The 13,930-nt window shown below is 39.6% G+C and overlaps 1 protein-coding gene across 1 annotated transcript in view; it reads right to left on the minus strand.

Annotated features, from left to right (window-relative positions):
• The window catches only part of LOC111148589 (signal induced proliferation associated 1 like 1), a 369,183-nt gene that overhangs the window by 180,103 nt on the left and 175,150 nt on the right, over positions 1-13,930 (minus strand). The window contains exon 4 of the mRNA XM_022505280.1: positions 2,760-2,821. The gene's annotated coding sequence lies outside the window, so the exon portion shown is untranslated. The remainder of the gene's footprint in view (positions 1-2,759; positions 2,822-13,930) is intronic.

Consider the following 13,930-nt stretch of genomic DNA (forward strand, 5'->3'; position numbering starts at 1 on the left):
CCCCACAAAGGCACCATTACATTTTGAGGTATAAAATCAAGCCAAGCCTACCAATCCCTTTATATAAAAAAATAAATAAGAAGATACCATTCCACACACACACACACACACACACACACACACACACACACACACACACAATACCGATTTCTCAAAAAAAAAAAAATTTTCAGTAGGCTTCGTCCATTAAAAAGCAACTATAACATTAAATTTTTTAAATGAGAAAATGCATATAAAATATACTATGGGATTAAAATGTAAATATCTTGCATTTCTTATATTTGGCCTGATGTATAACATGGCATGTGCTATCTTGAATTCTGGTCATCTTTCAATGGGAGAGGAGCTTTTTTCACAAGGGCCTCATTGGGCAGTTCCACTGATGGCTATAATCATCTCACACTGGCAACATTTTAATTTAAAATCCTGGGTCCACACTGAAGGAAAAAAAGCTAAGATAGTTACATTTAAATAAAATTAAAAGGAGGACCCATTCTTTTAACAACAGAAAAATGCATGTACACAGCACAAAACCCCCATTTGATTCCAACAAAAGATGTTATTGTTTTCCTTCCTGTAACATGTACACAGTATATATGAACTAAGGAGAAAATATCTTTTGAGCTTACTTTTTTTTTCCCATATATCAAACATTTAAACAAAAATAACATCCCAGGAAAAAAGAAGGAAGTTCTCTTCTGATTGTCATAAATCTTTCTCTGACACTCTATCAGCAATTATGTCCCCAAGTGAAGGAATTAATGGTCCCTGAATGGAAATGACTGTTTAGTTCTGTGCAGGCCACATTCCAAACAAGAACAAGGGGTAACATGAATCCTCCAAGAGCAACAGAAGGAGTTATTTGAGCCCAGAAGTTAAATGACTTGAGATCTATTTCCAGCAAGAACGATACAAAATGATCTCCGGCTCAGACACAAAAGGAAATAATGACACAGTACCAGTGACTGAGGTCCTGTGTTTCAAAGCACCATGCTTCCCAACCTGCTCACACGAGTGGATGCCTCTTCTGGAACTGCTGCCACCAATACAAGGAACAAACTGACGTTTCAGAATGCATGAGAGTAAATTCTGTAAGTGTGATGTCGGGAAAATGCAGATTTACCTAAGTCTGCCAAAAGCAAGCCTTCTGAGCACAGGCTACTTAAACACAAGTCGAGCCTGCATGGGAGTACAGAAGCAGGTGAGGAAAGGGAACTCACTAGCAGACCAGACACCGATTCAGAGAATAAGATAAAATGCTGTCCACATGTTGATTAAACTCAACAATTTATAGTCTAACACATTTAGTATAGATCACTGGGATGTCTAGAGTCTCAGAACAAATTTATGGCCTCTTTCCATGATCCTGAATTTATTCTCAACTCCTCTGTGATTTTAAAGAACAAATGTACATAGTATCTACATTTACCTGAAGTTAAAGAGCATACAGAAAAATCATACCGCACAGATGCTGTAAAAGCACAGGCAAATGCATGGGGAAAAATACAGAGTAAGAGCAGGATAATGAACAGTTCCTCGGAGCCAGAGAAGGGCGCTGCTGTTAGGGGCATTACCCTAGATTTTTAACTGTTCCATAGAAGTGGTAATCGTTCAATTTCACTAGTGTATTACAGGGAGAGTACATATGGGTATGTGTATTATTCCTTATACCACTGTTTTTAAATCTGAAAACACAAAGAACAGGTCCATACTGCCAAATATACACCTGGACGGGGGCTGGTTTTCAGGCGGGAAAAGGCCAAGACCCTTTTCAGAGTTCACAGGCCAAGTGGGTTGTTTAAAAGGCAGAACCTTCTGGAGGGAAAGAGAGAGAGTGAAAGCAATCTATTTTACTCTCCTGTCTCTGAATCCTCAATCACTCCATCAGTTAACTGTTCAGAGTGGAGAGGGCGCCAGTCAACACCAGCAGCACACCCTGCCAGTTTAATTTAACGGAATTATTTTGCCTTGCTTTGCAATTACTCCCACATTCCCCAGGGAGAAACTAATGGATTACTAAAAATAAAATGGAGATTAAGTGAATCACTTCGGATGTTTTGGCTCCCAGTGTAAACTGGCTTCAACAAAAAGGAAATGCATTGGCTCAAAAGCTGGGCCTTCGGGAGGCCTCAGGGCTGGCTTCTCTGTCCTCCGCCCTGGGTGGCTTCTTGCTCAGGCTGCAGCCACAGCAGATCTCCTGCCAGCATGGAACAGCACCCAGAGGAAGAGAAAGGGGGGCGGACTCTTCCTGCAGGCTCGTTTCAGGTATGAGACGGCCTCGGCCAGGAGCTCCTGGCGAACATGCCTTCCAGTCTCACTGGCTGGGATAGGATCACGCGACCTTCTTGAAACCATACTTCTGTCCAGGTAATGCCCAACACTGGGCATTTGTCCATGAGGACTCAAGCCTGGACAAAGCAGGGATGGGCTTGCCCCTAACCAGGGCGGACCCTGGAGCTCCCACATGGGAGATGGATGGGCTGCGGGATACGGATCCAACCCTAATGTCTGCTCTGCTAGTACTGACCGGAAACAGGATGAGCACGACTGTGTTTATCTGAAGATGAAATTAATCACGGCCGTGATGAATTTCTGTATAAAGCTACCAACTCAAGAAGTAGATGACCAAATGAAATGATCCCTCTGAGAAAAGCAGAGTGTTAAAAACTTTTGTTTCTGTACTTCCTCTGCTCCAATGAAAAACCTGAAGACATAATGTCAACACATTTTAAAGCATGGAAGTAGAGGATAGTACTTACTATATTCTTGTGCCATGGCTGCAGAAATTTAGACAATAGCATCCATATTAATAGTGAATAACCTGAAAAGAAAAGAAAAATATACGGTAGTTTTAAAAGCAATTTAAAAAACAGAAAAAAAATAGCTAAGTGCACAAGAAATCTCACTAAAAGAAAAGAGTTGCAAAAAAAAAAAGTTTTATCTTTTTTCTGAAAGAGGCAAACCAACCTGGGCAGCTGCATTTAAATTAGAAGTTAGAGAAAACAGGGGTGTCTGGGTGGCTCAGCGGGTTGAGTGTCTGATTTGGGTTTGGGTCACATCTCAGGGTCCTGGGATCAGGATCCTGTGCTGCATCGGGCTCTGGGCTCGGAGGGGAGTTTGAGTGTCCTTCTGCCCCTCTCCCCACCCTCTTTCTCTCTCAAATAAATAAATAAAATCTTTAAAAAAAAAAAAAGAAGAAAACATCTGCAGTGTTAGAGTATCTCTAAATACCTTCAAATCATCTGTATCTACTGTCAAACAAATTAAATATATTTTAATCAACTAACATTGCCCTGGACTGCTACTTGTAAAACTGAAACAAAAACACAATTATTAAATGGACCTCAAAAACCATGCAGTCCATCCCCTAGAAAACCTACCTACCCTCTTCAAATCACTACGAACTGAAGTCAGATAAGTCAGCTTCAATTTCTACATTTCTAAACTCAGGGATATGAGGGAATAGGTCTCAGAATACATACATATATTGGATCAAATTTCTGACAGCATGTTTGTTAAAACTTTGAATAGTCAGAATACCATGGAACACTAAAGAAACACACCCACAGAACTAGGAACCCCAAGACCCTGGAAAGGTTTTGAGCATTTGAAAGTGAAAGGTGAGAACTTTGTCCCTATTCAGACTTCAGGACAAATAACAATATAGCAAATCACACTGTTAATTAAGAAGGACTTAAAAACATAAAAATCGCTCTCTGCTATGATATTTCCGGGGGATGGCGTGCCCTGACAAGGCAGGGAGTAGGTATTGTCCACGTATCTACAAATACTGCGTCTAACTTCACCTTCCTCAGTGTTTGTAAAGTTCACCAATGTTGTGGGCATTCGTTAGCTTGTAGGGAAGAAAAGAACTTTCGCTCTACCTTTTCAGGTTCAGTTTCTAGGGGACTGCTAATTAAACTGACAAGGACAAATTAACAGAAGGAAAGGTATATGTTTCTTTATTGATGTTAATATTTTTACACCCATGGGGATGTCACAGAAAACTAGTAAAAAACAAGAGAAGCAGTTTGACGCAGAGGCTTAAATACCATCTTAATAAGGGGCAATAAATTGTGCAGAAATGACTAAGACAGGAAAAGGAGATCGGAGTGCCTATGGATGATAAACTGTGGAAAGATGACCAGGAACTAAGTGGCAGATAGGACCATTTAGTAAGATTATGTGGACCCAAGTTTCTCCAGTGAGAAGAATGGTTCTTCTCTTCCTGGTATAGAGATGCGATGCGACCTTACAAATGGAAATTTATGCCCCAATTTTCGGGCAGGAAGGAAGGGAGGAAAGAGAACTCTCCCTGCATCTGCCATTTCTCAGTTTCCTTCACTCAAAATAATCCTTGTGCCAAGTGGCATATTTTGGGGTGGCCTATTCTGATCATCTTCAGGTTCACAGAAATAAAAACACCATTAAAAGAATAATGCTGCAAGTCTCAGAATGGAAGAAGATATTTGCAGTACATACATCCATCAAAGGACTCACTCAGAATATATGAAGAACTCTGATAAAACAATAAAAAGACCACTCAAACAAGATACCCCAATGGTCAATAAGCATATGACAAGGTACTCACCCTCATTCATTACCATTTACTACAAAATAAAGCTACAATGAAATAAAATTACATACTGATTAAGATGGCTAAAACTGAAAATCTGACAATACCAGGTCTTAGGACAAACAACGATTTGGCTCTCATACACCGCTGGTGGGGGTGTGAACTAGAAAACAGTTGAGTAGAACGAAATAAAATAGAACATAAACTTACAATGTAGCCCAGCAATTCCACTCCCAGCAGGATACCTACCAGGAATGCACATTCGTAGCCCCAAAGACACACACAGAAATAGTCAAGCATTAATCTTAATAGCCAAAACTCAGTGACAAACAAATTGTCAAGTATTCATACAATGAAATATTATACAGCAAGGGTCAGTAAGCTTTTTCTGCAAAGGCCAAACAGTAAATATTTTTGGTTTTTCAGACCATATAGCCACTGAGCCCTATTGCAACTATGCAATTCTGCATTTGGGGTACATTTACATAGATGAATATGTAATTGAATGGGTTTGGCTGTGTGCCAGTAAGACTTAATTTACCCAAAAAAGCAGCCAGCCCACACGCTGTAATTTGTCTGCTATATGGTAATAAATATAAATGAATCATAATTAATACAACAACACAGATGAATGTCACAGACATAATGTTGAGACAAAGAAGCCAGACACAGAGAGAATACACTGTACGATCCATTTTAGGAAGTTCAAAAATAGGTAAACCTATGTAAGTCAGGATAATAGTTACCTTTGAGGTGGGAAGAGGGGTAAGAAGATACCAGAAAGGGGTGGAACAGGGAATTTTGGTGCGTTAGTAATACTGCACTCCTTGATTTGAGTGGTGGTTTCATGATCATGCTCAATTTGGGAAGATTCATCAAAGGGCTCACTTACGATCTACTTATCTTCATATGTGTTACACTTAAATAAAAAAGTAAAATATTTTAGTTTTTTGTTTTTTTTTTTATAAATAAAGAATACAGGTCAGTAGTACAAGTGGATGCTTTCTCAAAGTCCAGGCTCCCTGGACATCAACTGCTCTGAGCAGCAGCAAACCTTGAACCCCCACAAGGCAGGATCCTGAAGCCCTCCCTTATCTAGCATGATGTCTGCCCGGCAACCAAACCTTTGCTCTGAGTTCCAGGTGGGGGGCTGTGGAGAAAGAGCTGTGATGAGAAAAAACACAGAGAAGTGGCGGGAAGAGAATCCAATCCAGAGGGAGGAATGAAGGTAACAGATGGTGGATGAGGAAACTGGTGGAAATAAGCCCCACATGTTCACATTATCTGCTGGATAATCTATACACAGAATAAAAATCACACAAGCAGCTTAGAAACACAGTTTGGAAGGTCAGTGAATGTGCCCTTTGGACAAAAATAATGACATTTTAAAAGCTAACTAGGGTTCTTAAAACACTGTTGAACAGATTTGTTTCCAGTACAATTTCTTCCAGCTTTTCAAGTTGAGGAAGCAAACCTGACAGACAAAATAGTCTTGACTTTCTACATTTGCATACTTCAGTTTCTATACCTTGACCTCGTCTTAAACATCCATACCATGTCTAAAATTTAATTAGATATGTAACATTCCAGGGATCAGAGGAAGACATTAAACTACCAGGGTTATGCCCAAATATACTGGGAGAGGCAGAGAATACAACAATGCCATGAACAACAAGATCAAAGGTATAACCTAAGGATTCACATTCTCTACAGCTGCTTATACCATGAATGAAATAAAGAGCAAAGGAATTTAAAAAAAAAAAATGAAAAAAGTGAAATCCACTCACTATACTGCATTTACTGCATAACTGAGATGTGTAAGAAACTGACCTGGATGCTGAAAACACAAAGATAAAGTTCCTGTCTTTAAGGAGCTCACAGTTATAAAGAAGCTGACAAGCCTAGGCATCAATAATTTAAGTTAAATGTCTTAACGGTATACAATATTCACAAGCGCTATGGAGCTAGATTAACGAGAGAGAATTATTATGGAGAAGGAGTGGGGAGAAAGGGTAAGTAAAGGAAGTCTTCCTATACATAACAGGCAAGAGCTAAAATGGATTTTGAATGACTAAAGATGAGCAAGGTAAGAAGAGGAGAAGAGCATCATTGTAGGCAGAGAGAGAGAATGTACAAAGGCAGGAATGAACCAGTCCTATCTGAGGAGTAACAAGAAATCTGCAGCAGCCAGAACATGGTGGACAAGGACAAGCCAAGACTGAGATGGCAGAAGAACCTGTCAGTTATACTAAGTTGGAATTTTTTTTTTAAAGATTTTATTTTTTTATTTGTTGGAGAGAGAGGAGCGAGAGCGAGCACAGGCAGACAGAGTGGCCGGCAGAGGCAGAGGGAGAAGCAGGCTCCCTGCCAAGCAAGGAGCCCGATGTGGGACTCCATCCCAGGACGCTGGGATCATGACCTGAGCTTAAGGCAGCTGCTTAACCAACTGAGCCACCCAGGCATCCCCTAAGTTGTAATTTTAGTCTACAGATATTACAAAGCCATTAGGCTAGGAAATGGGGGTTGGAAATGGAATACAAGGAATAGAGAAAAGATGGGTCTCCAAATGTAACTTCTTGTCTAGTTTTGACATACATAAACATGGTAATTCTTCACAAACTAAAAAAAAGTAAATAACTAAAATCAACCAGTATGTGGGGCAATTCAAAATGAAAACACAATCAGTGATAAATGGACTGCATTATAAATGCACAACATAACACCACTCAAGAGAACATGGGGAGAACAAACCTAGCCTCTTTGGAGACCACTGTCTTGGCTATAAACTCTGAGGCTACAGACAAAACAAAGGAAGAAAAAAAGAAAGGCTGGAATGAATTCTGTGGTGTTGAACTCAAGTCAAAGATATCATGCTTTTGAGTATATATATTCAATAGGTGATGATAGACACAGGCACACCTTGGAGAAACTGTGGGTTCAGTTCCAGACGACCACAAGAAAGCGAGTATTCCAATAAACTCACTGGTTTTGCTTGTTTCCCAGCAAAAAAAAAAAAAAATGTTATGTTTACAGTACAATAGTCTACTAAGTGGGCAAGAGCATTATGTTTAAAAAACAATATACGTAAGTTTAAAAGTACTTTATTGAAAAATGTTAACCATCATTTGAGTTTTCTGTGAGTCGTAATCTTTTTGCTGATGAAGGTCTTGTCTTGATGTTGATGGCTGAGCAGGGTGGTGGCAGCTGAAGGTTAGGGTGGCTGTAGCAGTTTCGTAAAATAAGACAACAATGAGGTTTGCTGCATTGATGAACTCATCCTTTCATGAATAATTCCTCAGTAGCACGTGAAGCTATTCAACAGCATCTCACCTGTGGCAGAACGTCTTCCAAAACTGGAGTCAATCTTCTCAGATCCTGCACTGCTTTATCAACAAAATTCACGTAATACTCTAAATGGTTTGCTGTCATTTCAAAAATCTGCCCAGCATCTTCATCGGAAGGAGATTTCTTCTCAAGAAACCACTTTCTTTGCTCATCCACAAGCAGCAGCTCCTCATCAGTTAAAGTTTCATCAGGAGCAGCAAGTCAGTCCCATCTTCAGGCCCCACTTCTCACTCCAGTTCTCTCGCTATTTCCGTCATATTTGCAATTATGTCCTTGACTCAAGTCTCGAACCCCTCAAAGTCAACCCTGACGGCTGGAAAGAACTTCTTCAAAACTCCTGCTAATTAATGTTGGTATTTTTACCTCTTCCCATGAATTATGAATGTTCTTAATGGCATCAGAATCGTGAACCCTTTTTAGAAGGTTTTCAATTTACTCTATCCAATGCATCAAAGGACTCACTATCTGAGCCCTTCTGAATACATTTCTTAAATAGTAAGACTTGAAAGTTCAAATGACTCCTTGATCCATGGGCTGCACAACGGATGTTGTGTTGGCAGGCATGAAGCCCTTCACCTTGTCCATCTCCATGGAGCTCTTGGGTGACCAGGTGCACTGTCTATGAGTAGTCATATTTTGAAAGGAAACTTTTTTTCTGAGCAGTTTTCAGTAGTGGGCTTAAAATACTCTATAAACCATGTTGCAAACAGATGTGCTGTCATCTAGGCTTTCTTAACCCATTCAGAGAGCACAGGCAGAATAGAATTAGTATCATTCTAAAGGGCTCTAGGATTTTCAGAATGGTCAGTGAACACTGGCTTCCACTGAAAGTCAGCTACCTTAGCCCCTAACAAGAGAGTCAACCTGCCCTTTGAGGCTTTGAAGCCAGGCGTTGACTTCTCCTCCCTAGCTATGAAAGCCCCGCATGGCATCTCCTTCCAATGGAAGGCTGTTTCATTCACACTGAAAGCCTCTTGCTTAGGGCCGCCACCTTCATGAATGATCTTCGCTGGACCTTCTGCAGAACCTGCTGCAGCTTCTCCGTCAGCCCCTGCTGCTTCACCTGGCACTTCGTTGTTACGGTGACGGCTTCTCCAGACTTCTCTGCTACAGCTTCCCCACCTGTCTCAGCCTTCACAGCACTGAAGAGAGTTAAGGCCTTGCTCTGGATTATTTTGACTTAAGGGAATGTGGCTGGTTTGATCTTCTCTGCAGACCACTAGAAGTTTCTCCATGTCAGCAGTAAGGCCGTTTCATTTCCTTATCATTCACGTGTCCCCTGGAGCAGCACTTTTAATTTCCTTCAAGAACGTTTCCTTTGCAGTCACAACTTGGCTTTTTGGCACAAGAGGCCTAGCTTTTGGCATATCTTGGCTTTCGACATGCCTTCCTCTCTAAACGTAATCATTTCCAACTTTTTATTTAAAGTGATAGACATGCCACTCTTCCTTTCATTGGAACACTTAGATGCCATTGCAAGGATATTAATTAATCTAATGTCAAAGTATTGTGTCTGCAGGAATAGGGAGGCCCAAGGAGAAGGAAAGTGATGGGTCTGGGCTGGTCAGTGGAGCAGTCAGAACACATACAGCATTTGTCAGTTAAGTTAACCATCTTATATGGGCATGATTTATGAGGCCCAAAACAACTACACCAGTTATAATTATCACCGATCACAGATCACCATACAAATATAATAATAAAAAAAAGCCTGAAATATTGTGAGAATTTCCAATATGTGACAGAGAGACATGAAATGAGCCAATGCAGTTGGAAAAATGGCGCCAAAGCCTTGCTCAAACAGGGCTGCCACAAACCTTCAATTTATAAAAAACACAGGATCTGTGAACAGCAATAGAATAAAGCACAAGGAAACGAGGTATGCCTGCACTGTTATTCTTTCTTATAATACACTACTACCATTATCCATTCTGTAACCCAACCTGTCCCAGATCTGGCCAGTGGAAATCCCTTCAAGATGGCTTCTAGGTCATTTTCATATGACCCTATCATTCTCTAAGCATTTCCTTACTTTTTTGAAAATAGATGTTTCAGTCTCATTTTGTACTTTCTTTCCCTGAAATGAGCCAAGGAGTCCTGAGTCCTTTAATTAGAAAGTGGTATTTAGAAATCAAAATCCAAGTGCAAGATGTGTTCATTGCCAGTGGAGACTACTCTGACACACACTCACAGTGACAGAGGTGGGGAATATACATGTGTATGTGCTTATACATACACACATGCACACATATTTACATTCATAACCACAGGGCTTTTCAAGACACAAGACAAGGTAATTATATATAAAGTTTACATGAAAACTCAATGTTCTTCTGCACAAGAAGAAGATGGTAGAGAGGCACCAGCCCTACCAACTATCATTCCAACACAGTAGGAATTGTAGATTAATACAGAAAGGTGGAATTATTTAATAATGGTGCTTGCACTTGTGTTTATTCATGTGGGGGGGGATTAAATTGAATCTCTATTCCACTCTTTATTGAAAAATCAATTCTAATTTAACTAAAGACTTGCATATAAAAGGTAGGATTTAAAAACTTTTTTTAGTAGACAATAAAAGAATATTTTATGGCTTCAGAATAGGTTAGCAACATGAAAAAGAAAAACCATAAAGAAAAATAAATTCATTCTACACTAAAATTAAAAAAAAAAATTTCTGTTCATTAAAAGTCACCATAAAAAAGGCAAAACCACAAACAAGAAAACGTATAACCAACAAAACAGTAAGTATCTGGAATATATCTTTTATGAATTTCTAAGAAAGATGATCCAAGAGAAAAATGGGCAGAAGTTATAAAAGAAAATATAGAAGGTCCTTATGTACATGAAACAATAGTTTCCTTAGTAATTAGGGAAACAAATAAAAAGCACGTTTACACACCCATCAACTCGACTGCTTTTAACAAGTGAAACAATGTCAAGTGTGCGGCACAGATGTGGAACAGGGCAAATGTTCAGACTCTCAGGTGGGAGCTGCACTTTGGTACAGTCGCTTTGGAAAACAGTCAAGCGTGGGTATATCTCACTGGCCAACAATCCATTCCTGAGTTCATGGTCACCAGGAGAACTGTCACCCAGAGACAAACACAATTGTTCCTAACCTCAGAAAAGTGCAAACAATCCAAATTCCAATGGAACAGGAAAATAAAATGTGGTTTTGTTTGCAGCAGAATCAGTGAACTCTGATGCTAAATGCACGAATGTGGAAAAATTCAAGCGGACAATCTCCCTAAATACTTGTACAACAAGATTTTAAAATACAAAATTTTAACGAATTAGATTACAAGCTCACTATAGGCTGGTTCAAAACCACTTAATAGTCATTAGAAGCCTCCTACAGGGTTTAGGGTTTATTTTTTTTTTAGATTTTATTTATTTATTTAACAGAGAGAAAGATCACAAGTAGGCAGAGGCAAGGGAGAAGCAGGCTCACGCTGAGCAGAGAGCCCGATGGGGGGCTCAATCCCAGGACCCTGAGATCATGACCTGAGCTGAAGGCAGAGGCTTAACCCACTGAGCCACCCAGGCACCCCATCCTTCTACGGTTTTATGCTCAGTATTGTGGATGTTTCCAAGACATAGACTATTAAGTCCTCCAAGAGATAATAATATAATTCTCTATAGCTTTGAACACAATATTGAGCCCATGGCAAACATTAAACAAAAGAAAAAAATGTACATCTCATTGTTACCTAAAGAAGAGGATACTTATTTCCCAAAGTAATTAAAACACTTGAGAAGGCATCATCCACACTGTGGTTTTTCAAAAAAAAATCTATACAATTAAAGAAAAGACCAAAAACACCGTTATTCTGTCAACTACCAGGGCGGAAGAGATCGCTTCTCTTAGACTCATACCCATTAGACTACTGATTCATTTAAAAATATGTATTATGACAGTATAACTTTCTACAAAAATAAGTAACTTTTCAAGTCAACACTATGAAATTAGAAACGAAACATTTGTATGAACACAGCTGCTCAGAGCTGTAGCATTAAACCTCTAATAGTGATCAACACTGATGTCACCCACCATTTGCTAAGCTGACCTGGCCGAGAGGTTCCCTAAGTTAACTTTACACTGTAAGGTTAACATGCTTTAACAATGTGGAAAAAATCATAGGCTACATATTTAAATTTGACATCAAAGACATAATGTATTTTTTTAATCTCAAATGTCATGAATAGTGTTCAGAACTTGGGACTCTTACGGTCCATACTTTATATGGGTAGGAATATGCACAAAATCTTTTTTTTTAATTTTCAACAGTTTTATTTAATGAAAATCTTACATAATACTTACAGGGTTTCAGATAATTATAGTATCAACTCTCTGAAGCCCCTATGAGCTTATACTCATTTTATAGATGAGGAAAGCGAGTCCTTCAGAGGTTAAAGAACTTGTCAAAGTTCTCTGTCTTGGTAAGAAGTGGGCCAGATTCTACCCTGGTAGGATGGCTGCAGGGTTTATACTTTCGTAACCACGATTCTATGAAGCTTCTTGATCATAGTGACAATTATTCTCCCATATCCCTCCTAAGTCCTTTTTCAGGGTTCTGAAGGAAGGTCACTAATGGAACTTTAAAGCTCCTCTGAGGAATCCTAGCTTTCAAGCTACACAGGGGAAGGGAGGACCTAGTCCAGTAGAGAAAGGATGTTTGAGGCCAGTGGCCTGCCCTGTGGAGAGGGGTGCAGAAGAGGGAGTATATATCACTAATGAGGCAGTCAGTGCTTTCCTGGTGCCAATATGAAAGATGAAATTGAATCATAACTGTAGTTAGCACAGTAGTTCCCTATGACCCTGCAAATGCACAAAATCTTTAAAACGAATCGTTACGTCGCATAGAGACAGAGTGTGACAGTTCTACCTGATTGACCTCTAATTCATTTTGTTTGCTTCCTAATGGTGTTATTTTAAAAAGAGCAATTCCACAGCCCATAGAGGAGATTTCTATTTTAAGCAGAGGTAACAATCTTTCCTTATGTAAGAGGCAGTTATGCAGGGTAAGAGACAAAACAAAGTGCCGGGGTGCACACAAGCAGCAGGCCAGGGAAAGCATTCGCTTTCATCCTCAAGGGTATGCCCTAAGTATACCAGTCTACCAGGCACTGAATTTATTAAGCCATAATTTTGCTACATGAATTTGTCATTCTTTCCTTTAGAGAACACTGAATAATCAGAAGGCAATGTTTGCTTTCCCCTCTACAGTAACAACTGTGCATTTGGCCTGAATTCTAAACAACCAGGTTCTTTTGAAATTCAGCCAATATACAGATCTTTTCACTAAAAATAAGCATGAAGGAAACAGGCTCAAATCATAAATGTCATATTTATAGCTGCTCAAAATGGGAGAGAACAGCCTTCTCCGATAATTTGGATAAACATGCACAGACCTCACCATCACCATACATGCTCCACCACCACTAAACACAGAATTGCTAAGAACTTGAAGCATAAATATTCAGTTGGATATTTGATGACATCAGCACAGGTGGCCTCAACTCTACTGATAGAATGCTTAACCAATCATGCGGTGTCTTTCTGTACTGGTTAAGCCTACATCAGGTGTGAGTTTCATATATTAACTTGGCTAGATAGTGCTCAGTTAATCAAACACTAATTTAGGGGTTGCTGTGAAGGTATTTTGTAGATCGAATAATAGCTACAATCAGCTGACTTTATGAAAAGAGATTCCCCTTGATAATGTGAGAAGGCCTCATCTAATTAGCTGAAGGTGTTAATCCCAAAGACTGAAGTTTCCTAAAGAAGAAGGAATTCCAAAAACCGTCAGCATCAACTTCTGCCCGAGTGTTCAGCCTGCTGGTCTGCCCTGCAGATTTCAGACCTGCAGCCCCACAAATCCATGAGCTACTTCTGTGTGTATACACAATGGATTACTAGCCATAAAAAAGAAGAAATCCTATCCTATGTGATCACATGGATAGACCTTGAAGGCATTATGCTAAGCGAAGGAAGTCAGAGAAAGA

The sequence above is a fragment of the Enhydra lutris genome, unplaced genomic scaffold (genome assembly GCF_002288905.1).
Source record: "Enhydra lutris kenyoni isolate GAN:26980312 unplaced genomic scaffold, ASM228890v2 scaffoldscaffold20, whole genome shotgun sequence".
Taxonomy (NCBI): domain Eukaryota; kingdom Metazoa; phylum Chordata; class Mammalia; order Carnivora; family Mustelidae; genus Enhydra; species Enhydra lutris.